The 27,618-nt window shown below is 38.9% G+C and overlaps 1 protein-coding gene and 1 long non-coding RNA gene across 5 annotated transcripts in view; one reads left to right on the top strand and one right to left on the bottom strand.

Annotated features, from left to right (window-relative positions):
* LOC145523205 (uncharacterized) overlaps positions 1-27,618 on the bottom strand; it is a 184,275-nt gene that overhangs the window by 3,168 nt on the left and 153,489 nt on the right. The window contains exons 15-18 of the long non-coding RNA XR_014066420.1: positions 22,923-23,090; positions 9,774-9,867; positions 1,934-2,086; positions 88-273 (exon numbers count right to left, since the gene is read on the bottom strand). This is a non-coding gene — a long non-coding RNA (uncharacterized LOC145523205). The remainder of the gene's footprint in view (positions 1-87; positions 274-1,933; positions 2,087-9,773; positions 9,868-22,922; positions 23,091-27,618) is intronic.
* PTN (pleiotrophin) overlaps positions 1-27,618 on the top strand; it is a 105,839-nt gene that overhangs the window by 39,721 nt on the left and 38,500 nt on the right. The gene's annotated exons all lie outside the window — the stretch shown is intronic.

Genomic DNA, 27,618 nt, shown 5'->3' with positions numbered 1-27,618 from the left:
CCATCAGAGCATCTAATGCTCATGCCTGCTCATCCCTTCTAGGACCCGCCAGGCTTTACTGTCTCTGAAACACCTTCCCCAACTCACCCTGTCTCCCAAGAAGAGGGAGATCCTTATTTGTTTGTTTCCATATTACTTCCATATCCTCTGTATCATTGCTGGCTTATTTGTGAGTTTCCTCTACCAGGTTGTGGTTTCCTTGAGGGCAGGTACTATGCTGTGTTTTGCCCTCTGTCTCTGGTCTCTAGCACCGTAGCTGACACCTGTGAAACACTTAATAAATAGAAATGAAAATAAATGCATGAGGAAATAAGGGAAAATTGTCGAGCACTTTTAAAATAGCTGGTGTGTTTTTATACTTCTCAAATTATCCTGCTGGGACCAACTAAACCTGTGCCTTAGGCCCTATGGCCACCCTGATGGTCACAACATTCTGAGTCAAATGGGATAAAAGGTACAAATGTGCTTACATCATGAATTTCATTTTTAAAATTTATTAATTTTTAAATATTTATATATTTATTTGACTGCACTAGGTCTTCGTTGTGGCATGCAGGATCTTTTTAGTTTCAGCATGTTCTTAGTTGCAGCATGTGGGAGCTAGTTCCCAGACCAGGGATTGAACCTGGGCCCCCTATATTGAGAGTAGGGAGTCTTAGCCACTGGATCACCAGACAAGCCCCCTAAATAGTGAATTTTAATGCAATACTAATGTCCTATCTGTCGTTTAACAACAAAGAAAAAGGACTCATTTTAAACAGAGAAGAGGTGACATTGCTACCTGGAGGGGGATAGTCACCTCACCTAAGGCCCTTGGTCCCCACATTGCTCCCACCACAAGATTTAGGGTAAAAGGAAATGGGCGCCCCATGAAAGGATTAGCCCTGATGAAGGAGATTTTTGAGGGGTTGGCTCCTATGGTACAATTTGGGGCTTCTGTGGCCTTTGAAGTAAAGCATACTATTTACTTGGGGGCCCCTGTGATTCTAGAGTCAGAACACTGTCTCTGGCAAGAGTCAGAAGTTGAGTTCTTTTAGGGCTGATTCTCAGGCAGAAGTTAAACATAGGAGAGTAGTGTTTCTTGACGTCTGTCCCTCTCACAAGGGCAGAAACAGGGATGAGAGGTCAGGGCCGAGTCCCTGTCCAAGGTCAAAAGTGGTAATTTGGAGTGTGTCTTATATGCCAGAGCATGGTTTTCAGTTATATTAACAATGTCTGCCTCCTCTTTGGAGATGACTGCCCATCGTGTTTGGTGGTCTGACCAGGACGCTCCTTTTGGTCCTGCACGGTGCTGTCCTGTGTCCCTCAGAGGCCCCTCTGAGGTGCAGGCCCAGGGGCACTTGGCACTGGATGGTACAGCACCTCCTAGTTGGGGCCCTAGCTCCCTTCCTTAGGACCTAATCTTTGTAAAACTCAGCATTCTCATTTGTACAGTGAGGTTAACAGTGATGGCTAGTGGGGTTATGCACGCATGCTCAATTGCTCAGTCGTGTCCAACTCTTTGCGACCCCATGGACTGTAGGCTTCCTCTGTCTACGGGATTTTCCAGGCAAGAATACTGGAGTGGGTTGAGTAATTGAGATAAGAGCATACAGAGCGTTTAGTATTGTGCCCAGAACCAAAAGCAAACAATAAATAACAGTGTTAACTATTAGAAGTAGTAGCTGTCCACTCTGGGCACTGGGCACTGGACACTGGGATGCCTGTGACCTTGGGGGCTATCAAAGGTTACATGTGGGCCATAGAGTCCATGAACAGTATTCTGGCTGGGCATGACCCCAGTAAGTAGCATGGACCCAGAGAGGAGGCTCGATGCAGTTTTATATTGAATCCCAAAGGGCAGTGAACATTCTCTTTGCTCTTAATACTTCAAAAGACACTCTCTAGAGTTCTCCAGTTGTTTCCCATTAGTCACAGGCTCACCAGTTCATACCTGGAACTGATCCCACGATGAATCTGGAAAAGAGCAAGGGCTCTATCTTGCCAGTGGCTTGGAGCTATTAACCAGGCCTGAAGTGGTGCCATTTCTCTAAATCCCTGGATATATTACAGATCTTGCTTCATTTCTTTGCTCACGAGTGAAGTTCTGGATAAGAAACCAAAACAGAGTTAGCTCTTTTGAAATTCCTGGCAGTGAACCCTAACCCCTGCAGAGAGGTGGTGCCCATGAGCAAAGTGGGCTGAAAGAGTTGGATGCTTCCTGCTATTTTGGGCAGGAAGGCAGGAAATAGTCCTGATTTACAATAATTATGGGCAACAGGGCCAGGAATAAAGCAGGGCTTCTATGAAAACAAGCTGTTCTCAATATGGTATGCTGAGCCACTAATAATGTGCACAGAATTTTGACTGGGTCTCTCTTTGTCTCCGTGGCCAGCCATCCAGTGGCCATGTATTTATTAACATGAATTATAACAAGAGGTTGGTAACTCTTTAATTTCCAATATTTTTATGTTAAAAGCTATTAACATAAAACAGAAGGAGCAGAAAATCTGAAAAAAAATCACATTAAAGAATCTACCATATTAAATGACTGGGACACTTTTCTCTGTCTAATGTCTACTCAGAGACTGAGAAGCCTTTTGGACAGTTCAGATCAATATCTGGCTAAGTCAGGAATAAGAAAATCTAAAGCGTATTTACTCAGCTAATGAATACAGTGTTTGGGATTAGTTCAATCAAAATTTAATCAAAATTTGAATTTACACAAATCTCAGGATTTTCGAAAACCCAAGTTATAAACAATAATGTTTTTATATTGAAGAATTATTTTTCTGTACTCTTCAAGCAGCCTAGAGGCCTATTTTTTGTTCATTCTTGCTCCTTAATCCTTGACTCAGGGATTTCATGTTGAAACTCTATAGAAGAGCTGCTTGTAACAATTCTTTGCTGCCTGCCATGTGAGATATCTGTGTCATGTGGATAACAGGAAACAGACCCAGAGCAAGCTTATGATGGATGAGGATGGACAGGAAACATAAATTTTCCCCATCCCACCAGAGGAAAGCTTCCCACTCCACAGCATCCTCCTGACCTAATGTATCAGCTCTTGGGGATCTGTTCTATTCAACCCTTTGATTTCCCTCTCCGGTGTTTGCTATTCTGCTCCGAATACCAGGAGACTGACCTTTATAGGAAATAGCAACAGATTCTTTGCCATCTGGCTTTTGGTTGGCTTTGGTCAGTGGAGGCACAGTCAAGAGATCACAGAGGAGTGACCTAGGCTATTTCCTGAGGGTGCAGAGGTTGGTTCTCTTGGGTCTGTGGTCTCCTACACTTTGAGCTCTCCCGAGGTTCTGACAATGATTCCTTCCACTTTCCACCTCAAATAGAAAGGTGGTGACACCTTCTTGTTGCTCACTTCAGGATGTTTCAACACCTTCCCTCAGTTTCAATTTGGGGCCCCCTGGACTGTAGTCCACCAGGCTCCTCTGCCCATGGAATTTTCCAGCTATACTGGCGTGGGGTGCCATTTCCTACTGCAGGGGATATTTCTGACCCAGGGATCCAACTCACATCTCTTGCATCTTCTGCCCTGACAGGCATGTTCTTTACCACTGGCGCCACCTAGGACGCGCCCTAACTGCTCTCACATTATTATAAATAATGCATTCATTAAACTCCCCTCAGTGAATCGACGTGAATGTGTCATCTGCTTCCTCTGAGACCCCTTTCTGTGCCGCTACGTGAAACCTCCCTTCCGTAGGGACCAGTTTACTCACTGTGTCTTAAATATCCTCTACAGCTTTTCCACTTCCTTGTACATTTCCAAGTCCCTCCACAATGCAGAACCTAAGCCAAACTTAACCATGCTTGCCTGACCAGCCACTACAGAGGAAAGTAGTGGTACAGATTCTTCCAGAAAAAATGATCATATGTTATTTTATAACATGCTTTATTAAAAAATATTATTTAATGTTATTTACTTGGCCATGACTTATGGAAGGTTCTTTGGGCCAAGTCCATTTCCTTCAGTTCTATACATTTCCCCATGATGTCAACCTCTTTGTCATGCACAATGGAAGAGATATTTACTGATAAAAATCAGTAATTGGGATACTTTGTAAATTGTTGGCGCAGTCAAGTAAGCGTGAAATAGTTCTATAGCCACACTGTGACAAACTTCTCAGGCTGTAACAGACACAACCAAACTAGGACTTCTGAGGCTATCAGTTCAGTTCAGTCGCTCAGTCGTGTCCGACTCTCTGCGACCCCATGAATTGCAGCACGCCAGGCCTCTCTGTCCATCACCAACTCCCGGAGTCTACCCAAGCCCATGTTCATCGAGTCGGTGATGCCATCCAACCATCTCATCCTCTGTCGTCTCCTTCTCCTCCTGCCCCCAATCCTACCCAGCATTAGGGTCTTTTCCAATGAGTCAACCCTTCGCATGAGGCTATCAGTCTGCCCCAACCTTCAGGGTCTGATGGAGACTAGGAATGTTGGGACCAGCTCACATACCTAGAGAAATAATCACATCTCTGTGTCTCACTGGTGTGCAATTATGGGTTAAGTGGTGTGGTGCCTAGTGTTGCAAAGCCAGAACTTGTACAAAGTGCCCTCTGTTTCAGCAAGCTTCAACTTAGCCACTGTGAAATCAGAAACCCCCTGCCCACCTTTTTGCTACTGCAGCAATATTCAAACGATTGGCCATAAATACATAGGGTGAGTTTGCTGCTGCTGTTGTAAATCAGTAGCATGTGTAAGAAAATGTTCAATGGAGAGACGAGTAATATCAAAGTGATCTCTTGGCATCAGGCAATGGATAGAGATGTGAGTTCCAAAACCAAACTGTCCACATTCTCCTACATCTCTCCACTAGGTGTCTCTGTTCCTTCAACTCATCTCTTCCGGTGCCAATTTTACTATTTAAACATTTGTGTTTTAATATTTGAATTTCCCCAGAATTAGGGTATTTCAATATTTCACATCTCAAAAGTTTTCTTGATTGCTTATGAAAGTATTTTATTATGATCCTTATTCAAAGTGATGATAATGACAATATGGCTTACAGTTTATCAGGTGGCTTCACATGCATATATTGATCTCACGTAGTACAATTCTATCTAAAATAAGAGAGAACAGATTGTTTTTATATTTATACCTAAAGAGATTTTTATATTTATACCTCAAGATCTCATGATTTGCTCTTGATTTTTCAGTAAGTTAATGAGAACTCTGAGAGCAGCAGAAACAAGGTTTTCTGATTAACAGCTACTGCCTTTCTGCTGCATCATACTGCCTACACATTTGAATCGCATGCACTAATCACTCAAGGCACAAGTGATCCTCAAATGAAAAAGAAAAGAAAGAGAAGCTGAGCCAGCTTATTAGTATCCTAGTTTGGTTCCAGTTCCTCCACTAGCTGTTCCACAGGTTTCTGGAGAGCATCTGGTGTGGCTGTTTGCCCTGGAGGAGTGGAAAGCATCATTACAGAGAAGGCTGGCCAATAGAAATAATATAGGAGCCAGTATGTAATCTTAACTTTTCTTGTGATCACATTAAAAAGTTAACAAGAAATGGATATGATTAATTTTAATAATACATTTTATTTAATCCACTGTATACAAAATATCATTTCACCGTATGCTCAATATAAAATATGAGTGAGACATTAACAAACTGAAAGATAAAAACCATATGATTATCTCAATAGATGCAGAAAAAGCCTTTGACAAAATTCAATATCCATTTATGATAAAAACCCTCCAGAAAGCAGGAATAGAAGGAACATACCTCAACATAATAAAAGCTATATATGACAAATCCACAGCAAACATTATTCTCAATGGTGAAAAATTGAAAGCATTTCCCCTAAAGTCAGGAACAAGGCAAGGATGCCCACTTTCACCACTACTATTCAACATAGTTTTGGAAGTTTTGGCCACAGCAATCAGAGCGGAAAAGGAAATAAAAGGAATACAGATAGGAAAAGAAGAAGTAAAACTCTCACTGTTTGCAGATGACATGATCCTCTACATAGAAAACCCTAAAGATTCTACCAGAAAATTACTAGAGAAAATCAATGAATATAGTAAAGTTGCAGGATATAAAATTAACACACAGAAATCCCTTGCATTTCTATATTCCAATAATGAGAAAACAGAAAGAGAAATTAAGGAAACAATACCATTCACCATTGCAACAAAAAGAATAAAATACTTAGGAATATATCTACCTAAAGAAACAAAAGACTTATATATAGAAAACTATAAAACACTGATGAAAGAAATCAAAGAGGACACAAACAGATGGAGAAATATACCATGTTCATGGATTGGAAGAATTAATATAGTGAAAATGAGTATACTACCCAAAGCAATCTATAGATTCAATGCAATCCCTATCAAGCTACCAATGGTATTTTTCACAGAACTAGAACAAATCATCTCACAATTTGTATGGAAATATCAGAAACCTCGAATAGCCAAAGCAATCTTGAGGAAGAAGAATGGAACTGGAGGAATCAACCTGCCTGACTTCAGGCTCTACTACAAAGCCACAGTCATCAAGACAGTATGATACTGGCACAAAGATAGAAATATAGATCAATGGAACAAAATAGAAAGCCCAGAGATAAACCCACGCACCTATGGACACCTTATCTTTGACAAAAGAGGCAAGAATATACAATGGAGAAAAGACAATCTCTTTAACAAGTGGTGCTGGGAAAACTGGTCAACCACTTGTAAAAGAATGAAACTAGAACACTTCCTAACACTGTACACAAAAATAAACTCAAAATGGATTAAAGATCTAAATGTAAGACCAGAAACTATAAAACTCCTAGAGGAAAACATAGGCAAAACCCTCTCCGACATAAATCACAGCAGGATCCTCCATGACCCACCTCCCAGAATATTGGAAATAAAAGCAAAAATAAACAAATGGGACCTAATTAAAATTAAAAGCTTTTGCACAACAAAGGAAACTATAAGCAAGGTGAAAAGACAGCCTTCAGAATGGGAGAAAATAATAGCAAACGAAGCAACAGACAAACAATTAATCTCAAAAATATACAAGCAACTCCTGCAGCTGAATTCCAGAAAAATAAACGACCCAATCAAAAAATGGGCCAAAGAACTAAACAGATATTTCTCCAAAGAAGACATACAGATGGCTAACAAACACATGAAAAGATGCTCAACATCACTCATTATTAGAGAAATGCAAATCAAAACCACAATGAGGTACCATTTCACACCAGTCAGAATGGCTGCTATCCAAAAGTCTACAAGCAATAAATGCTGGAGAGGGTGTGGAGAAAAGGGAACCCTCTTACACTGTTGGTGGGAATGCAAACTAGTACAGCCACTATGGAGAACAGTGTGGAGATTCCTTAAAAAACTGGGAATAGAACTGCCATATGACCCAGGAATCCCACTGCTGGGCATACACACCGAGGAAACCAGAATTGAAAGAGACACGTGTACCCCAATGTTCATCGCAGCACTGTTTACAATAGCCAGGACATGGAAGCAACCTAGATGTCCATCAGCAGACGAATGGATAAGGAAGCTGTGGTACATATACACAATGGAATATTACTCAGCCATTAAAAAAAAAATACATTTGAATCGGTTCTATTGAGATGGATGAAACTGGAGCCCATAATACAGAGTGAAGTAAGCCAGAAAGAAAAACACCAATACAGTATACTAATGCATATATATGGAATTTGAAAGATGGTAACGATAACCCTATATGCGAGACAGAATAAGAGACACAGATGCATAGAACAGTCTTATGGACTCTGAGGGAGAAGGTGAGGGTGGGACGTTCTGGGAGAATAGCATTGAAATATGTATATTATCATATGTGAAACAGAACACCATTCCAGGTTCGATGCATGAGACAAATGCTCAGGGCTGGGGCAATGGGATGACCCAGAGGGATGGGATGGGGAGGGAGGTGGGAGGGGGGTTCAGGATGGGGAACACATGTAAACCCATGGCTGATTCATGTCAATGTATGGCAAAAACCACTACAATATTGTAAAGTAATTAGCCCCAAACTAAAATAAATAAATTTATTAAAAAAAAGAGAGATAATTTTTATTCATTCTTTTATACTGTTTTTGAAATTCAGTGTGTATTTTACACTTGCAGCCCATCATAATTTACACTAGTCACATTTCAAACATTCCCCTTGGACGCATGGCTGTTTTATTGAACAGAGAGGCTCTAAGGCAATGGGAAGTGGCTCCCTTGTCAGGTGGCATGAAGATGTATGCATAGAGTGTGCATCCCTGTCTTTGGTGTTGCAGTAGCACTACAGTGATGTCTGTTTTGAGAATGTCAGAAGTATACTCAGAGTATTCATGCTGAAGGCCAACCAATAAAGGAAGACAGTTTTGAATAACAGCTACTAGACTTTAAGCTCAATCTACAAGTCTGAGCTTGTCTTATTCATTGCTCCATTTTTAATGACTAGTCCACTGCCCAACTTGTCGCTAAATGAGTCCTCGATGGAATGAATCAGATAACTCTATTTTTTACGATCCTTTTTGTTCATACTAAGTCTTCAAAGTCTGGTGCGCATTATACATTTACTGCATATCTCAGTTCAGACCACCCATAGTTCATCCACTCAGTGGCTATTGTATTAGACAGGAGAGGTATAGACTGTTGGGATATTTCACTGACTCAGTCACCAACTGATGACCCAGAGAAAGTTAATTTTTTTTCTGTTTTTTGCTTGCCAGACTCTCTGGAAGCATAAGTTCTTATTTAAAATTATAAATTGCCTTATAATAGAGGAAACAGTAGCCAAGATACATGACATTCACATCCAATCCTCCACCTACTTGATGAAAACAATTACTATTACCTTCATTAGCAATCGAAGCAGTTTGGCTAATGGAAATAGGATATGTTTTTATTTGCCTCCTCACCTTCCCCAAGATGTACAAATATGCAGTACCACAGGGATGCATAATTAAAAACACTGAGGAGAGGTTAAAGACACAATAGATAATGGGCTTTTCAGTAACTGCTGCTTGGTCTGTTTTCTGGTGACTGGGGCAGAAGGCAGAGAAACTTCCTAACTGGCCAAACTCTTTTGGTGGGGCAAGAGATGTTCTGGTTGGGAGCAAGTGAGCCTCATTTGGCTTCTGACCAGACACTTAGATTGCCAAGCAAAGCAGCCAGAGACCAAATTTTTTAAAAAAGGAACATAAATGTTTAGCACTAGGACTGTTGCACATCATGCAACACAGTACAAACTGTGCCCTGCTGAGGACTTGAATTCAGCTGTAGGGAGAAAAACATTGTGAAAATTTGTACCAGGACACTTTATGGGCCCTCAGCAGCCCACTTTAGGACTTAAGCAGCCATGTTCAGAACTCAAACTATTGCTGGAAGGAAGAACTCCATCTGGCTAAGCTATGAAAAAGGAACGACAACAAGGACAATTAAAAAAAAAAAAATCAGTAATGGTGCTAGTCAGTCATGTCTGACTCTTTGCAACCCCACGGACTGTGTAGCCCACCAGGCTCCTCTGTCCATGGGATTCTCCAGGAAAGAATACTGGACTGGGTTGCCATTTTCTTCTCCGAGCGATCTTCCCAACCCAGGGATCGAACCCAGGTTTCCTGCATTGCAAGTGTATTCTTTACCATCTGAGCCACAAGGAAGCTAAATCTTAAAATGTGGAAGTCCTTACATACCTGAAATTGGTCCAAATATGAGTACTATTTCTTTCTAGGAAATAAAAGGAAACCAAAAAGCAACCAAATTGTGAGTACATATATAAGAACAGACTTGAGATATACTTACTATGCTCTGTAAACTTTTTTCCTTGGGTGGTATGCCAAAACTTTTCTTTTTCTTAAGTATTTTAAAGCACATCCTAGATATTTTACTGTTTTATCTGAAAAAGCCAAGATGAAAGCTCTTTAAAAATTATAGCCACAATGTCGTTCTCACATCTGTTGAAAATAACATTTAAGATTCACTGTTCTACCCTTTCTTAACATGATATCTATTTCCATAATAAATTGTTCAGTTGAAAAAGTCAGATCAATTGCCACCTTCATGGTACTGTGCACTGTAGAATCATGCAACACTCCACTTCCCAAAATAGCATATTTCTATCTTCCCTCAGAATAAAGTGAAGAAGAACTAAATAGCCTCTTAATGAAAGTGAAAGATGAGAGTGAAGAAGTTGGCTTAAAACTGAACATTCAAATAACTAAAGATTAGGACATCCAGTCCTATCACTTCATGGCAAATAAATGGGGAAACAATGGAACCAGTGACAGACTTTATTTTCTTGGGCTCCAAAATCACTGCAGATGGTGACTGCAGCCATGAAATTAAAAGATGCTTGCTCCTTGGAAGAAAAGCATATTAGACAGCATATTAAAAAGCAGAGACATTACTTTGCTGACAAATGTCCGTGTAGTCAAAGCTATGGTTTTTCCAGCGGTCATGTATGAATGTGAGAGTTGGACTATAAAGAAAACTGAGAGCCAAAGAATTGATGCTTTTGAACTAGGGTGTTGGAGAAGATTCTTGAGAGTCTTGGACTGCAAGGAGATCCAACCAGTCAATCCTAAAGGAAATCAGTCCTGAATATTCATGGAATATTCATTGTTGCTGAAGCTGAAACTCCAATACTTTGGCCACCTGATGCAAAAAACTGACTCATTGGAAAAGACACTGATGCTGGGAAAGATTGAAGGCAGGAGGAGAAGAGAACGACAGAGGATGAGATGGTTGGATGGCGTCACCGACTTGATGGACATGATTTTGAGCAAGCTCCAGGAGTTGGTGATGAACAGGGTAGCCTGGCGTGCGGCAGTCCCTGGGGTCTTAAAGAGTCGGACACAACTGAGTGACTGAACTGATCTTCCCTGGGCACCCCAGCACCCCGCACATCTAATTCCACCCTTGATTACTAGTAATGGCTTGTAAAGGTGTTTAGGGATGCTTGCATTTTGCTTTTTCCCCAGTAAGTAGTTATACTGCCTGGAAGGTGAAAAATACCTGCCTCATATCAACACAAACCAGTTTCAATGATTATTTCTAGTACCATGAGTCAGAAAGTAGGAGCTGGTTCTTCATCATCTATTTATGGATTCTCCTTTTTCTCTCTTATCTCTTGACTAAGATGTGGAGCAATTTTAGGTCTAAACAAACTCCATTGTTGAGCTTCTCATGAGACCCTGGTTATGTTAGCTCACTTATAGAACCAGAAATAGCTCCAGAAAAGGAACGCTTCCCTGAGAGTCAAGAGTGGGGGAGCCAGTCTGAGGCCTGTAGGCTGCAGGATGGGCTGTGCTACTTGAATTTCCCCAATACAAAGGCACAAGGGAAGTGAATGACATTAGGTCTCTAGTGGAGGATGCCAAACGACATGATCCCAATAAGAATGGGTGATTGAAACCCTGGCCAAGTTACACCTACGTTTCAAGTGTGTCAAAAGAACTCATGGTCATTTTTACCCACTGCCTTTGGCTGGAAATTTATAGGTTTCAGCAAATCTGATTGGAAATGCCATTGAAAAAGAGCCTGATATTTTCACTGCTCGTAAAAGAGAAAATAAAGGAAGGAAATTCCTTTCAACTCACTTCAGTTGGAGCCTTGAGAAAGTGTCAGAGTCTCTTCCTTTGCTCAGAGTGCCTGGCCAGGTTAAGGATGTTCTTGGGAGAGTTAATTGACACTTGACTCGAGGCAAAATTGGGGGTCTGGAATAGTCAGGGATTTGTAGGCAGTGGTAGATGCTGAGTCTGTGACGTCAGGTTCCCCTGGCTACATTAACGGGAACTAGGAGTGATCTGTTAAAGAGGAGAGCCTTGGTCTATATTTAATTCTCAAGCTTTATTTGGCTCTTTGGATATTTAATAATAATTATGTTACTTTGATGTGACTAGGCTAAGAGTTTGGATCAAATTATTTTGTAAAATGGAAATGACTTTAAGTGTATTTTTTGAGTGGCAAAAATACACTAAATAAAATACAATACTTATAAGGATTGCAGAAAATTTAGAAAGCATTAAAAGAAAATTAAAATGACTTATATCACTTCCCTAGTAGCTCAGACGGTAAAGCATCTGCTTGCAATGCGGGAGACCCAGGTTTGATCCCTGGGTCAGGAAAATCCCCTGGAGAAGGAAATGGCAACTCACTCCAGTATTCTTGCTTGTGAAATTCCATGGACAGATATGTGGGCTGCAGTTCATGGGGTCGCAAGAGAATCGGACACGACTTAGGGACTAAACAACAATATCCCACAGGACCCTAAAAATGTGGTATATTGTATGTGTGTGTGTATATGTAGTTTTTTTATTAAATGGGGTTGTAGTGTATAAATGGAGTCAGCAACTTCTCATGTAAATAAATGTCACAACTTTTCATGTGGCTAATGATAGATTGGAAAAGACCCTAATGCTGGGTAGGATTGGGGGCAGAAGGAGAAGGGGACGACAGAGGATGAGACGGTTGGATGGCATAACCGACTCAATGGACATGGGTTTGGGTGGACTCCGGGAGTTGGTGATGGACAGAGAGGCCTGGTATGAAATTCATGGGGTCACAAAGAGTCGGACACGACTGAGTGACTGAACTGAACTGAACTGAATGATAGATCACATGTAATGGCCACATAGAATTCCATTTTGTAGCTATATTTAATGGATCCATATTGGTGCTGGTGGTTTAGTTGCTAAGTCGTGTCCAACTCTGCAGCCTCGTGGACTGTAGCCCGCCAGATTCCGTCCATGGGATTTTCCAGGCAAAAATACTGGAATGAGTTGTCATTTCCTTCTCCAGAGGATCTTCCTGACTCAGGGATCAAACCCAGGTCTCCTGTACTGCAGGCAAATTCTTTACTGACTGAGTCCCAGAAAAGCCATTAGTAGATCTGAATTCTAGAAAGCTAGGAGATCCCATTACTGCGGTTCTAACTTCACAATGACAGTCATGTTAACCTCCTCTTATTGGTCCTAAGAGGACAGCCATAGAAATCAGATATACAAAATTTGTGTTTCTACCAAGAGCTATATGAATTGGGCAAGCTGCTTAGCCTCTTTGATTCTGTTTTTGCTACCTGTAAAATGGTAATGATGCTACCTGTTTTGCAAGGTTGTTGTGACTATCAAATAAGATATGTGTACAAAGCTTTAGTATAGCACCTGCATTTAAGTGCATAAATAATAATCTCAATTTGCTTCAGTGAGGAGAAAAGCAAAAGAAAGTACAGATTCATATCATTTTCTTTCAAATTAAATCCACCATCCAGCAGAAGGGCTGATTGTGCTATTTTTCTGCTGTTAACTAAACATGATATCCTATAATAATCAGTATTAATGAATATATTACATTAATTTTTGGTTTTCTTGAGAGATGATATGTCTAAATGTTTAAAATTGCAAATGGAAATTTTGTTTTCCTCAAACAAATGTGTTTTCCATCTCTATGCTAATATTTATTCTTGATTTTTAGGTCACAGCACTAAATTAAATGTACTGATTTTCATTGGAGACCCCTAGAATGAGGTGAAATATCCTCTTATGTATAAACAATAATTACAAATCATACTTAACATTTAAATGAACTGGGAAGTGAGAAGCAACCCTGAGAGTGAAGCCAGGCAGAGCCTCTGAGTTACTCCCATTTTTCTAGGAAATATTTGGCCAGGAAGATAGTGCTATAAGGAGATTCCCTGGTGGCTCACATGGTAAAGAGTCTGCCAACAGTGTGGGAGACCTGGGTTTGATCCCTGGGTCGGTATGATCTGCTGGAGAAGGAAATGGCAACCCACTCCACTATTCTTGCCTGGAGAATCCCATGGATGAAGGAGCCTGGCAGGCTACAGTCCATGGTGTCACAAAGAGTCGGACACGACTGAGCAACTTCTTTCTTTTCTTTCTTTCTTTTCTAGTGCTATAAAACCAAGTCATGACTTTGTTGCTTCATAAAATTCCTGAATGTATCCAAAAACATAGCTTACTTTTCTTGGCAAATTGTTCCCCAGTTAGAGCAATAGATTGCTTACCTGGGTAAAGAGTTTGCTTATTAAACAGCAGTTCACTTATCAAGACACTTTACAATCTTTGTTTCACTAAACCTTTATATCATGAACTTTGCTCAATCCTAGTAAATTCCTTGGGCTTCTCAGGAATTGTTACTGGTAAAGAATCCACATGCCAAAGCAGGAGTCATAAGAGACATGGGTTTGATCCCTGGGTCCTGTGGTCAAGGTTGCATCTTCCTTACTGTAGTAGGTTTAGTACAATTAGCTTTGCTTAGTTAACAGATTTTTCTGGTTGGTCTTTTGTGAGTAGAGTCTACAGTTAATAATAATTATGATATGCACCACTTATAATTTGGAAAAATGTATTAAAGAAAAGAAATCATCTAGTAAATAGGTCTCCCTGGCTTCACAGTGGACCACATGGTAAGCATTTTGAGAAACGCATACATTATATAACTTTTAATTCCATAGGGCACTTTGTCATATTGAGCAAAGGAGCTGTATTTACATTTTCATGAAAACTTTCAAGTTTTAATTTAATTTTGTTATGGATAAGTGTCATATAAGTGTTATATATATATATATATATATTTCTATGTCCACAGAGTCTTATGTATAACAACACTAATAAACTCTAGTTGATGGATTAGGAGCTGAAGGATCAATTTAAAGTCGCTCCTCTTTAAAATTCTGTGAGAAACAAAATACACATTTTGTTTGTACTTATGTCACATCCCAAGGAGAAAAAATCTCCATGTCGCCCCCAAAATAGCTGATAAGCTTTACATTTGGTAATTCATAAATCCCTCTTTATAAGTCTTCTGGAAACAGTAGTTATTTAAAAGAAGCACTGTAAGTAGAAGTTAACAGTGAAATCATTCACAAATTATGATTGTGGAATGTCCAGATAGGATAGAGAAAAAACTTTACTGGCAGATCAGCAACTATTATACCATATAGGGAATAAGTCTTGTTTATTCAGCATGCTCCTTTGTCAACATATCCCTAGAATGAGATTTCAAGCTATGCAATGGGATCGCTGATGATTTCCTGTCTTGAAACATGGTTGAGACATATATAATAATTAATTAAGATTAAGATCAAGCTAACTTCTTATCTGGCTTCACTACTAACTAGCTATGTGGTTTGGGGTAAGTTATGCAATTGATTAAATCTTCAATTTCATAGTCTATTAACTGCAGATTAACAGTGCCTGCCACAGTTTATCCCACAATGATTTTGCAGAACTGAACAAGATAGAATCATACCATCTTGGGGTTGAAAAGTAGTTAATGATTTTTTAGTCTAATTAGTGCTTTAAAATGAAATGTGCTTTAAAGGAAAAAATTTAATACCATATATATTAAATTTTAAACATATCATATCTTTGAATTTTTAACTCATTCTGAAAATACTCCACCAAAGTTTTTTGTGTGTCTGTTTTCTGAAAAGAATTGCCTTATCTCAACATTTACAGGGTCTTCCCAGGTAGCATGGTGGTAAAGAATCTGCCTGCCAATGCAGGAGACACAAGAGACACAGGTTGGACCCCTAGGTCTGGATGATCCCCTGGAGTAGGAAATGGCAATTCACCCCAGTATTCTTGCCTGGAAAATTCCATTGACAGAGGAGCCTGCAGGTCCATGCAGGTCACAAAGAGATGCAACTGAGCACACACACACACACACACAGTAATACACATACACACCACCAATTTGTTCAGTCTAAGTGAAGGGTTAAGTTGAAAATAATATTTTTCCTTTGAGGGGTAGACTGGTCCTGGTTTCTCCTGATCCACTTTCTGTTTTGTTAAACTCTTTGTAACCCCATGAATTGCAACACCCCAGGCCCCTCTGTCCTGCACTGTCTCCTGGACATTTGTTGGCAACGTGATGTCTCTGCTTTTTAATGTGCTCTCTAGCTATGACAAATCTTCACAGCGTATTAAAAAGCAGAGACATCACATTGCCAACAAAGGTTCGTATAGTCAAAGCTATGGATTTTCCAGTAGTCATGTTCAGATGTGAGAGTTGGACCATAAAGAAGGTTGAGCCCCAAAGAACTGATGCTTTCCAGTTGTGGTGCTGGAGAACACTCTTGAGAGTCCCTTGGACTGTAAGAAGATCAAACCAGTCAATCCCAAAGAAAATCAGTCCTGAATATTCATTGGCAGGACTGAAGCTGAAGCTCCAATACTTTGGCCACCTGATGCGAAGAGCTGACTCATTGGAAAAGACCCTGATGCTGGGAAAGATTGAAGGCAGGAGAAGAGGATGACAGAGGATGAGATGATTGGATGGCATCACTGACTCAAAGGCCATGAGTTTGAGCAAACTCTGGGCGATAGTGAAGGACAGAGGAACCTGGGTGCCGCAGTCCATGGAGTCACAGAGAATAGGACACAACTTAGTGACTGAACAATAACAATAACTAGGTTAGTCATAGCTTTCCTTCCAAGAAGCAGGCTTCCCTCATAGATCAGTTGGCAAAGAATACACTTGCAATGCAGGAGACCCCAGTTCCATCCCTCAGTCAGGAAGATCTGCTGGAGAAGGGATAGGCTACCCATTTCAGTATTCTTGGGCTTCCCTTTTGACTCAGCTGGTAAAGAATCTGCCTGCAATGTGGGAGACCTGGGTTCAATCTCTGGGTTGGGAAGATCCCTTGGAGAAGGGAAAGGCTACTCACTCCAGTATTCTGGCCTGGAGAGTTCCGTGGACTGTATAGTCCAGTTGGTCACGACTGAGCTACTTTCACTTCACTTCACTTCCAAGGAGCAAATGTCTTTTAATTTCATGACTGCAGTCACTGACTTCGGTGATTTTGGAGCCCTAGAAAATAAAATCTGTCACTACTTCTACTTTTTCCCCTTTTATTTGCCATGAAGTGATGGAACCAGATGCCATGATCTTAGTTTTTTGAATGTTGAGTTTTAAGCCAGCTTTTTCACTCTCCTCTTTCACCCTCATCAAGAGGCACTTTAGTTCCTTTTCACTTTCTGCTATTAGAGTGGTGTCATCTGCATATCTGAGGTTGTTGATATTTCTTCTAGCAGTCTTGATTCCAGCTTGGAATTCATCCAGTCTGGCATTTGGTGTGATGTGCTCTGCATATAAGTTAAACAAGCAGGGTGACAATATAAAGTCTTGACCTACTCCTTTCCCAATTTTGAACCAATCGGTTGTTCCATGTCCGGTTCTAAATGTTGCTTCTTGCCCCTCATTCAGATTTCTTAGAATACGAGTAAGGTGTTCTGGTATTCCCATCTCTTTAAGAATTTTCCACAGTTTGTTGTGATCCACACAGCCAAAGGCTTCACAGTAGTCAATGAAGCAGTTGTTTTTCTGCATCTCCCTTGCTTTCTCTATGATCCAACGAATGTTGTCAATTTGATCTCTGGTTCTGGAAGTTCTCAATTCATGTACTGTTGAAGCCTAGCTTGAAGGACTTTGAGCATAACTTTACTAACATATGGAATGAGTACAATTGTATGGTAGTTTGAATATTCTTTGGCATTGCCCTTTTTAGGGATTGGATGAAAACTGACCTTTTCCAGTCCTGTGGCCACTGCAAGTTTTCCAAATTTGCTGACATATTCAGTGCAGCACTTTAACAGCATCAACAGTATTTTAAATAGCTCAATTGGAATTCCATCACCTCCACTAGCTTCATTCGTAGTAATGCTTCCTAAGGCCCACTTGACTTCAGACTCCAGGATATCTGGCTCTAGGTGAGTGACCACAGCATCGTGGTTATCCAGGTCGTTAAGACCTTTTTTGTATAGTTCTTCATTTTCTTGCCACCTCTTCTTAATACTTTCTGCTTCTGTTAGGTCCTTACTGTTTCTGTTTTTTTATCGTGCCCATCCTTGCATGTGTTCCCTTGGTATCTCCAATTTTCTTGAAGAGATCTCTAGTCTTTCCCCTTCTATTGTTTACCTGTTTCTTACTTTGTTCACTTGAGAAGGCCTTCTTATCTCTCCTTGCAATTCTCTGGAACTCTGCATTCAGTTGGGTATATCTTTCCCTTTCTCTCTTGCCTTTCACTCCTCTTGTCTCCTCAACTATTGTAAAGCCTCCTCAGATAACCACTTCGACTTCTTGCATTTCTTTTTCTTTGAGATGGTTTTGGTGACTGCCTCCTATACAATGTACGAATCTCTGTCCATAGTTCCTCAGGCACTCTGCTTGCCAGATCTAATCCCTTGAATCTTCTATTTATCACCTCCACTGCATAATCATAAAGTGAAAGTCACTCAGTCACTGATGATCTTAGCTATCTAGCAGATGTCAATACTATGACATCTAGGGGCTCCAATCAGGGAAAACTGAGTTGTTGGGGGGACTGCTTGACTCAATCCAAATGACTCATATGTGCATTTGAGTTTTTAAAAATAATTTCCCCATATTTTCCTGTATCTTTATGCTGATAATGATAAACTTAGAGGCAGCATTTATTATCTTTTTTCTAATTTACTACAGACTTGAAAAACAGATAGCCAAACCTGCAGAATTATATATAAAATTCAAAAGATAATGATGGATCTCCTAAGGATATCAACCCTGTGATACTGTTTCATTGGGTTTGGCTGGTCAGTCTTTTAAATTTTATTCATTCATTCAGTAAATATGTGCCAAGTACCTACATAATTACTAAGCATAGAGATCAAAAGATATATAGAACACAGGCTTTAGATACATAAAATTGCTGGATTTATTTGCCAATAAAGCAAGATGTTATTGTACGGCTTAAATAATATGACCTAGGTTAGCGCTCAGTTGCTTCAGACACATTCAATTCTTTGCAACCCTTATAGACTGTAGCCCACCAGGCTTCTCTGTGCATAGGATTTTCCAGGCAAGAATACTAGAGTGGAGGGTTGCTATGCCCTCCTCCAGGGGATCTTCCCAACCCAGGGATCAAATCCACATCTCCTGTGTCTCCAGCATTTTAGGGGGATTTTTCACTGGGAAGCTCATGACCTAGGTTAGCAACTACTTTAAATTTAGTTAAAACTTACAACTGCAAGGTAATAATCTATTTGTGTTATTCCCTGCTGTCATCGTCATGTTAGACATAACTATAATCAGTGCTAACTTTGTCTCTTATTGTCTATGTAAGAGTTGTCAAGAAATCACCTCATTTACCTCTGAGAAAAATTAAATGAAATTTACAGTGGATAGACTACAGCTTGTATAAGGAAGAACTTTCTATTCGAGCTTCTTAAAAATAGAAATGTACTTGTTACTTTCCTACCTGTAGTTAATTTGGATTTGAACTTTTTTCTTGCTTTTTGAGACAGAGATTAAATTACTGATTTTAGATTTTTTTTCCCCTTTCAATATAAGTATTCTGTGGTAGAACCTGTTATCTCACATTGTATCCACCTCACAGTGTTACTGTCTGACTGGAACTTCACTGTCTTACTCAAGAGGTATGTTTTCCAAATACGTGTCAAGATTTCCGGAAACCAAGATACTTTATGGCCATCAGATCACTATTATTTGCCACTTTCTCACACAACTAAATAAGGTTTATTTGATGTGAAGGAACCATTTTGATCTCCTTCCTCTTTTATAAATTCCAATGGTAGTTTTAGCCCTCAGGCTAATTATTTCTAGAAAGGAGGGAGTTCAGTAAGGGGGGCATTTGATGCTTCTGAAAAAAGGGGGAAAGAAAAATCAACAACTTCCTTCTTTGACGTGGAAACCACTCAGAAGGACTTCACAGGATCTCTGAAGGGACAAGAAGCAATCAATTCTCATGCACCATCATAAGGCCTCACACTCAGATCCTCATTCCTTTACCAACAGTGCTTTCAGTGAGTCATTAGATGAAGGAAGATTGAGTGGAAGGACCTTTGTGTGCGAGAGAGGAGGATGTTGGAATGAGGAGAAAATAACCATATAAGCAGAAACAGAAAGTGGGCTTTTAGAGGACAAGGCGAGTGAGCAGAATCACAATCCTTGATTTTCATGTTTCTAGTTTCCAATGTTACATCTCTTTCAGCATATTTTTTAGTAGCGAACTTTTCACCATTGATAAAATATGATGGAGAATGCAAAGAATGAGGCAGACAGAGTGAATGGGGATGAGGTATCCCAACCAAGCCGCAAGGTCTCTTGCTGTTTTAAACTAACCTGCTGTAATGTTCTCGTTTTGGAAGATGTCACTAGGTCCCTAATGAAGTGAGTTTGCCAGGCTTCTAACAAGATTTTCCTCTTTCCCAAAGCAACACTCTGCATAATCAATTAAGCCTTTCCTTGATTTCTTGTTGTTTTTTTTTTTTCCCCCATTCTTCTTTATTTTTTTAGTCAATGAGCTCAGCTCTAAATGAAAGCTGGAGTTGTATGAACTGAATTGGCTGGAAATAGTAGCTGAAAGGCGTGCAAATCAAAGCTGGCAAGTTTCAGCTCTTCCGTTCTTGAGGGAGAGACTAACTTCAATCCAGATGGCTTCCTGGGCAATTGTTTGATTATTCCAGTGCTTTGTTCCTGGTATGGAACCAGGCATTAATAACCCAGCCTTTGCAAGCTAAACCAAGAAAACACACATCATATCTTCACCTTTAAGTGGTTTAGTATCCATTTGGACACTTCCAGCAGTGTGGGAACTGTGTAGGAAGGGATTTTACATCACTCATGGGTTGGGGGAGGGTACGAAGAGAAGATAACCATCAGGCTCTTTGATCTTCCTGTTCTATCCTAATCTAGCACAGGGCATAAACTACAGAGAGGAGAAAACTAGGAGCTCTGAAGTCAGGCAGCTCCATCTGCTTCGGTACCTGCACCAAGGACAAAGGTTTCTAGTGTCTTTGTGAAAGATGTGTGTCTATATTTGTATCTCTGTACAGAGATCTTTCTATCGATCTATCTATCTCCATACACACATTTGGGGGGATGAAATTATTAATATTTGTAATTTTGCTTTTGGAAATTATTTGCCTTCAAGTCATTCATTTTTAGAATGTTACTAAGTATATTCAAGAACTCCTGCAAAGTGAGAAAATGTAATTTAGAGGTTTTTCATAATTCACATTTTTACAAGGATCCATAGCTCCTCTAGGGGCTTCCCAGGTGGCTCAGTGAGCCAAGAATCCACCTGCAATGCAAGACACACAGGTTCAGTCCTGGGGTAGGGAAGATCCCCTGGAGGAGGGCATGGCAACCGACTCCAGTATTCCTGCCTGGAGAATCCCATGGACAGAAGAGCCTGGTAGGCTACAGTCCATAGGGTTACAAGGAGTCAGACATGACAAGTGTCTGAGCATGCACATAACTCCTCTAAAAAGTGGTGATAGCTCTCCTGGACTGTACAAATAGCATTCTGATGGGCAGAGAATTAAATATGGATATGGTTCTTGTATTCTCTTTCTACATCAGTTTCTAGAAAGTGTAAAGCCATGTATCAGTAAATTATTAGTAAGTATATAAGAGTTGGACCATAAAGAAGGCTGAGCACTGAAAAATTGATGCTTTTGAACTGTGGTGTTGGGGAAGACTTTTGAGAGTCCCTTGGAACACAAGGAGATCAAACCAGTCAATCTTTAAAAAAAAAAATCAATCCTGATTGTTCATTGGAAGGAATGATGCTGAAACTGAAGCTCCTGTACTTTGGCCACCTGATGCGAAGAGGTGACTCATTAGAAAAGACTCTGATGCTGGGAAAGATTGAAGGCAGGAGGAGAAGAGGATGACAGAGGATGAGATGGTTGGATGGCATCACTGACTCAGTGGACATGAGTTTGAACAAGCTTTGGGAGATGGTGAAGGACAGGAAAGCCTGGCATGCTGCAGTCCATGGGGTCACAAAGAGTTGGACACGACTGAGTGACTGAACAACAACATATAAGAGTACATCACAGGCATTTTTTATTCCAACCTCTCTATTCAACTTTGTGGTTAAGAACATAGATTTAATTTGTTTTTGGCTGATCTAGGTTCAAATGTTATTTTTAAAAAAATCAAAGTTGACTTAAAAACTCTACTTCTAACACTTTGTGATCTTGGGCAAGTTATCTAGATTCTCTAACTTCTGTATTACTCACCTGCAAAACTGGAGTAATATTGACTCATTTCTAATGTTGTTGGGACGATAAAAGATAACGCTTTTAGCACAGAGCAAAGCCTTTAATCCATGATGGCTACTGTATTTCCCTGCTCTATTTTTCCTTTGCCTTTTTCTTTACTTTTCTTTTGTAATCCTTCGAGACTGTATATATTTTTAAAAGATACCTTAAAATTATTGGAAGAAATTGGGCCATAAATAATTTAAATAAGTAATCAAATAATTAGCAAATATTTAAATTTTGATTCCTAAAGAAATTATGGTTTAGAAGTGTTTATGAAATTTTCAATATCACCTAGGGATCTTGACCTTGTTAGAATGAATATTTTAGCTCAGTAGGTCTGAAGTGGGACCTGGTCTGGATTTCTAAGAAGCTCCCAGGTGATGCTGATGCTGCTGGTCTCAGAGTAGTGCTTTGGGTAGTAAGGGGTTCAGAAGAGAGGCTTAGAGCTTTATAAAAACACAAAACATTGAGTGCCTAGCACACTGAATCACAACCAAAAGCAGTGAGATGATGTCTTATTCTTTAATGAGCAAAAGATTCCTTTTCTGTAATTCAAATTACCTGAAGGAGTCCCATGGGATTCTCTTTCTGACAGGAGTCATTGTCTTTCTGGTCCTTGTGAGTCATGGTGTTCCCCGAGTAGGCGCTTGGCCCCTTGACTCTTGGACAGTCTTTTCCATTACACTGTGGCACTTCTCAGAGCCTTTCATTATGTCAGATTGAATATTTATTAGGCTCTTGTAACATAATACTGAGCTAAATCACACAGATATTCACTGGCCAAGAAGTGGTCTCTAAAGCAATGTTAATTTAATGATTGGTTCAGAAACAGCTATTTGGGTTTTTTTTTTAGCTTCACAATTTCACTAAAACATACCATATTAAGGTTAGCAGTGATTCCTTATTGCTGATTCTTACAGACACCTTTCCCTGGAATTTGACCCTGTTCATCATTTCTTACTTCTCAGAACTTCCTGTTTGCTTGGTTTCCATGATTCAGCTTCCTTGGCTTGCCTCTTATTCCTCTGTTGCTGCTCCCAATTCACTTAAAAAAAAAAAAAAGAAAACTGGCCACACCACCAGGCTTGTGGGATCGTAGTTCCCTGACCAGGGATCAAACCTATGCCCCCTGCAGGGGAAGTACCAAGTCTTAACCACTTGACCACTAGGGAAGCCCCTCCTCCCACTTATGTAAGAATCAGAATTCTTACGTCTTATGCGCATCCTCAGTTCTTACTCTATGTCTTCTCACTCCATGGTCTCTTTGGGAAATGCCAAGTCTGCCTACTTATTCAGATAGCATATGTTGACTTCACTAATTTCCATCTCTAGATCAGAACTCTTCTTCATCAGATTGATAACTTTTATCTCTTTCAGCTCAAATGTCCTACTGGTACCTCAAACTCAACATGTCCAAACAAATCTTTACTACCTTTCCTTAACCTTAGTCATTAAGTGTCTTTAAGCAATTTTTTTTAAACTGATCTGAAAAGTAAGGATATTAGAAGAACCTAAACAATCAGATGTCTGAGTATTAATATATTAATAGATATTTCATAAACTATATTGTATATAAATATTTTTATAAATATTATGACATTTAATACATGTAAGTTGCTGAGAATACTGTCCTTAGCATAGATCATTAAGTGTATTACTTGGGAAACTATTGAAAACCATATTCTCTATGTTGGCACCTATTTCCGGATTAAAGATTAGAAACTGAGAAATGTCCTAGATTTCTCCTTTCTCCTTACATAAGTTATATGTTCAATCAATGTGATAAGTCCAACATATTTTACCCCTTAAATAACTTTTTCTCTTTTCTCTTTTTACTTTTTTCTAGTAAAGCAGAAAAATTGGCTAGTAGAAAAATTAAAAAACAGAACTATCATATGATGTTTATCCAGAAGAATTAAACTTCAGATCTCAATGAACTATCATGGTCATCACAACATTATTCACAATAGCCAATTTAGTAGAATTTTTCTAGTAAAGTAGAAACTTTTCTAGTAAAGTAGAAAATAGCCACTTGACTTTTTTCTTCTCTCAATCTCCTTTCCAGTGCCACAGTTTAAGTCTTCTCTGTGTCTCACTTGGATTATGTAAACTGGCCTTCTCTAAGCCTTCCTGAGTCCAGGTTCACCATCCCCCATTCATTCTGCTAACCTATTGCTGAGCACTCTCTCAGATTCACAGCTGGCCATGGTCCTCTTTCACTCGAAATTATTCATAGCTCCATATTTTCTAAAGTAAAAATTCATGGCATTTCTCACGTGACCCTTACATATGACAATCAAGAAACAACAAGATTAGTATCTTCCATCTCTTAGTTCCTTTTCTATTTCTCAAATTTTCTCACTGATGCTTGAGCAATTTTTAATTAATCATTGATTCCTGGACTATATCACACTTATTCAAACCTGCAGGCCTTTGCCTGGATGTTCTTCTTTCTCTAACCTAAAATATTATTTGAGACTAAACTCAAAATTAGTCTCCTCTGATAGCTTTCCTTAAAGTCTTTGAACATAACCAGGTTACTTTTTTATGCCCATTAAAAAGAAGAAGAACAAAGCTATTATAGCAATTTTTAATTATAGTGCATCATTATTTTATCAGGAAATAGTATTGGATTTGATTCAGGTTTTTTATGGCATCTGTTGAGCTAATCCCATGATTTTTCTCCATTATTCTCGTAATTCAGCCAATGAAGTGAATATGTTGGCTGTTAAAACAGCCTTGCATCCTGGAATAAACACTACTAGTTATGATTAACTAGCTTTTGTTTTATATTTACTGGATTTTATTTACTAATATTTCAGAAATGTTTTTATGTTTATGTTCATTAGGAGTGTTGGTCTATAGTTACTTGTAATGTCCTTGTTAGGTTTTGTTATCAAGTCAAGTTCATTCATACTGAATTTTTTTCTACTTATACCAATTATCCTTCATTATCTCCTGGAGTTTGCTCAAATTCATGTCCATTGAGTTGGTGGGCGGCAGAGGATGAGATGGTTAGATAGCATCACCGACTCAGTGGACATGAATTTGAATAAAATCCAGGAGATAGCGAAGGATAGGGATGCCTGGCATGCTGCAGTCCATGGGGTTGCAAAGAGTCGGGCACAAATTAAAAACAGAACAACAACAAAATCCTTAGACTATGATTCTGGATTGGTCTATTTCTTTTTTTCAGTTCTGTCTAAGTGATTCATATCTTTTGAGATTTTATTATATGTAAGCCCTCTTGGTATTATGTCTTCTAGATTAATAAATACTTTTCTAATTATGAAATGTCTCTGTTTTGTTAATTCTTCCTGTCTTGACATCTACATTGCTTGACACTACTATAGCCACACTAGAATTTTTTTTATGATTGGTCTGCTTTCAACTTAAAAAAAAAAAAAAATATATATATATATACTTAAAATATATCTTTTATAGATAGCAAGCAATTCAATATTGCTTGTTTCTTTAACTTGACATTGTATTTTTTAATACATTTTGTCTGTTTATATTTAATGCAATTATTCATATGTGTTGATTTGCATATACTTCGTTGCTATTTCTTTTTATTCCATTTGTTCTTTGTTCCTTTGTCCCTCCTTTCCTGATTGTTTCAGGTTAATTAAACCTTATTTTATGTTGCCTAGTATAATTTTTCTACTCTTTTAAATTATAACTCTTTAAATTATTTCTTTTAGAGGTTGCACTAGGAATTGACATATGTATCTCTGACATATAACTTCCTATTTAAAATGAATATTACACCATTTTATATAAGTAAAAAATCCTTAAAACAATATAATTGAATTCCCCCCATCATGTCTATAAAGATGATTTTCAAAGTGGTTCCAGCCAACGGATTATGAGAGTTAAAGTTCCTGTACATCTTTGCTAACATTTGGTATGGTTATTCTTTAACTTTCAGTCAGTTGAGTGGCTGTGTAGTAGTATCACATGGAGGTTTCCTGATAATGTTGGACATCTTCTGATGTGCTCATTTGCCATTTGTGTATCTTCTTTGAAAGTGTGCAGTTCTTTTGCTCATATTTTTATGGGTTTTCTTATTACTGATTTGTAAATGTTCTCTATGTATTCTAGATGGAAACCCTTTGACAGATAAATATTTTACATACATATAGTTATGTAATTGGTATTAGTATATTGATCTGATATCCTGTATCATTACAGAATTCATTTATTGTTCTGGTAGCTTTTGAGGGTACTTCCATTGAATTGTATATAGAAACCTATTTCTGGAGGGTTCTTTGGTAATTCTCGGCATCAAATTAAGAGACCTGATATCGTCTCTCAGATACATTCAGGGTTTACTGGTTGAGATTTTCTGTGATTACTTTGTGGTCAAAAAGTAATACTCAGTTCATTTTCTGGTCCAAGTTTAGTCTGCAACAGACCAATCAACAAATTTAGATCCCTTTTCAAAATTCTCAAAAAAAAAAAAAGAAAAAATAAATTCTCACTTGCCGGGTGTGACACTTTCATTACTTGTCTGACCTTTGTGGCAGATGTAGAACTTCTTATCTGAGTTGATCCTGATTGCTCTTCTACTAAGTCTCAGCCATAAAATATTTATTCTTTAGTGCCCCCCACAAATACAAAATGATGTGAAATACTCTTCTAATGCTTAGCAGAATGTTCAGTTCAGTTCGGTTCAGTCACTCAGTCGTGTCTGACTCTTTGTGACCCCGTGGACTACAGCACACCAGGCCTCTCTGTCTATCACCAATTCCCAGAGCTTGCTCAAACTCATGTCCTTTGAGCAGTGTGTTATTGAACACGAAAATTTGCATGCTGTTTTTTTAATTATAATTTTGATTGGGTCACTTCATCTCAACAAATAAAGCTACTAGTTATTAATGAGATGCCATTTGAACTCAGTAGTTGATAAAGCTGTATCCAGTTGTTTACAAGAGTATGAGAATGTGGTAATCTTGAAGGAAATATGTTTTCATTTGATGTTAAGATCCACATATTTTTACAAAAATCGTTTCGTACTGAGCTAGGCTGAACGAGTATAGACTGTGTCTTCAGTCAACATGGGGCATTTATCCATGATTTGTTAACACTATTGACTCTTGCTTTGAGAAACTAATTAAGTTTGCCAGTACCCACAGCTTTCTTTTGATTTTTACTGCCTAAAATTGATAAATACTCTTTAAACTTTGCAGAAGAAATTTTGGCAAGACTATCAGACATTTCTTTCATCAAAAATACATTTGTTTTAGCTGCAGCATTTTTATATCTCCCACCACAAAATATGGCATATACTCTTAGTGTGTCTTTGGCTCATAAAGCATTTGTCGTTTGGAGAGTTTGTGAGATCAAATATAATTCATATCTGTGTCTCCCTTATAGCCTAGCCTATTATTTTTCACATAGTATGTGGTCACTAAATATTCACTGATAATAATTATGATTTCAACGATCTGCCTGCTATGGCTCCAACTTTTCAAAATCACACTTTCTTCTTTTACCACCAAACCAAACTATTTACTTCAAATTAGTCTCTTGATTTCTCACCTTAAAATTTCTTCCATTTTTCCATTGTT

Source organism: Giraffa tippelskirchi, chromosome 10 (genome assembly GCF_054371585.1).
Source record: "Giraffa tippelskirchi isolate mGirTip1 chromosome 10, T2T-mGirTip1v1.2.pri, whole genome shotgun sequence".
Classification (NCBI taxonomy): domain Eukaryota; kingdom Metazoa; phylum Chordata; class Mammalia; order Artiodactyla; family Giraffidae; genus Giraffa; species Giraffa tippelskirchi.
The sequence above is the reverse complement of the archived record's forward strand: the minus strand, read 5'-3'. Positions and strand labels throughout refer to the sequence as shown.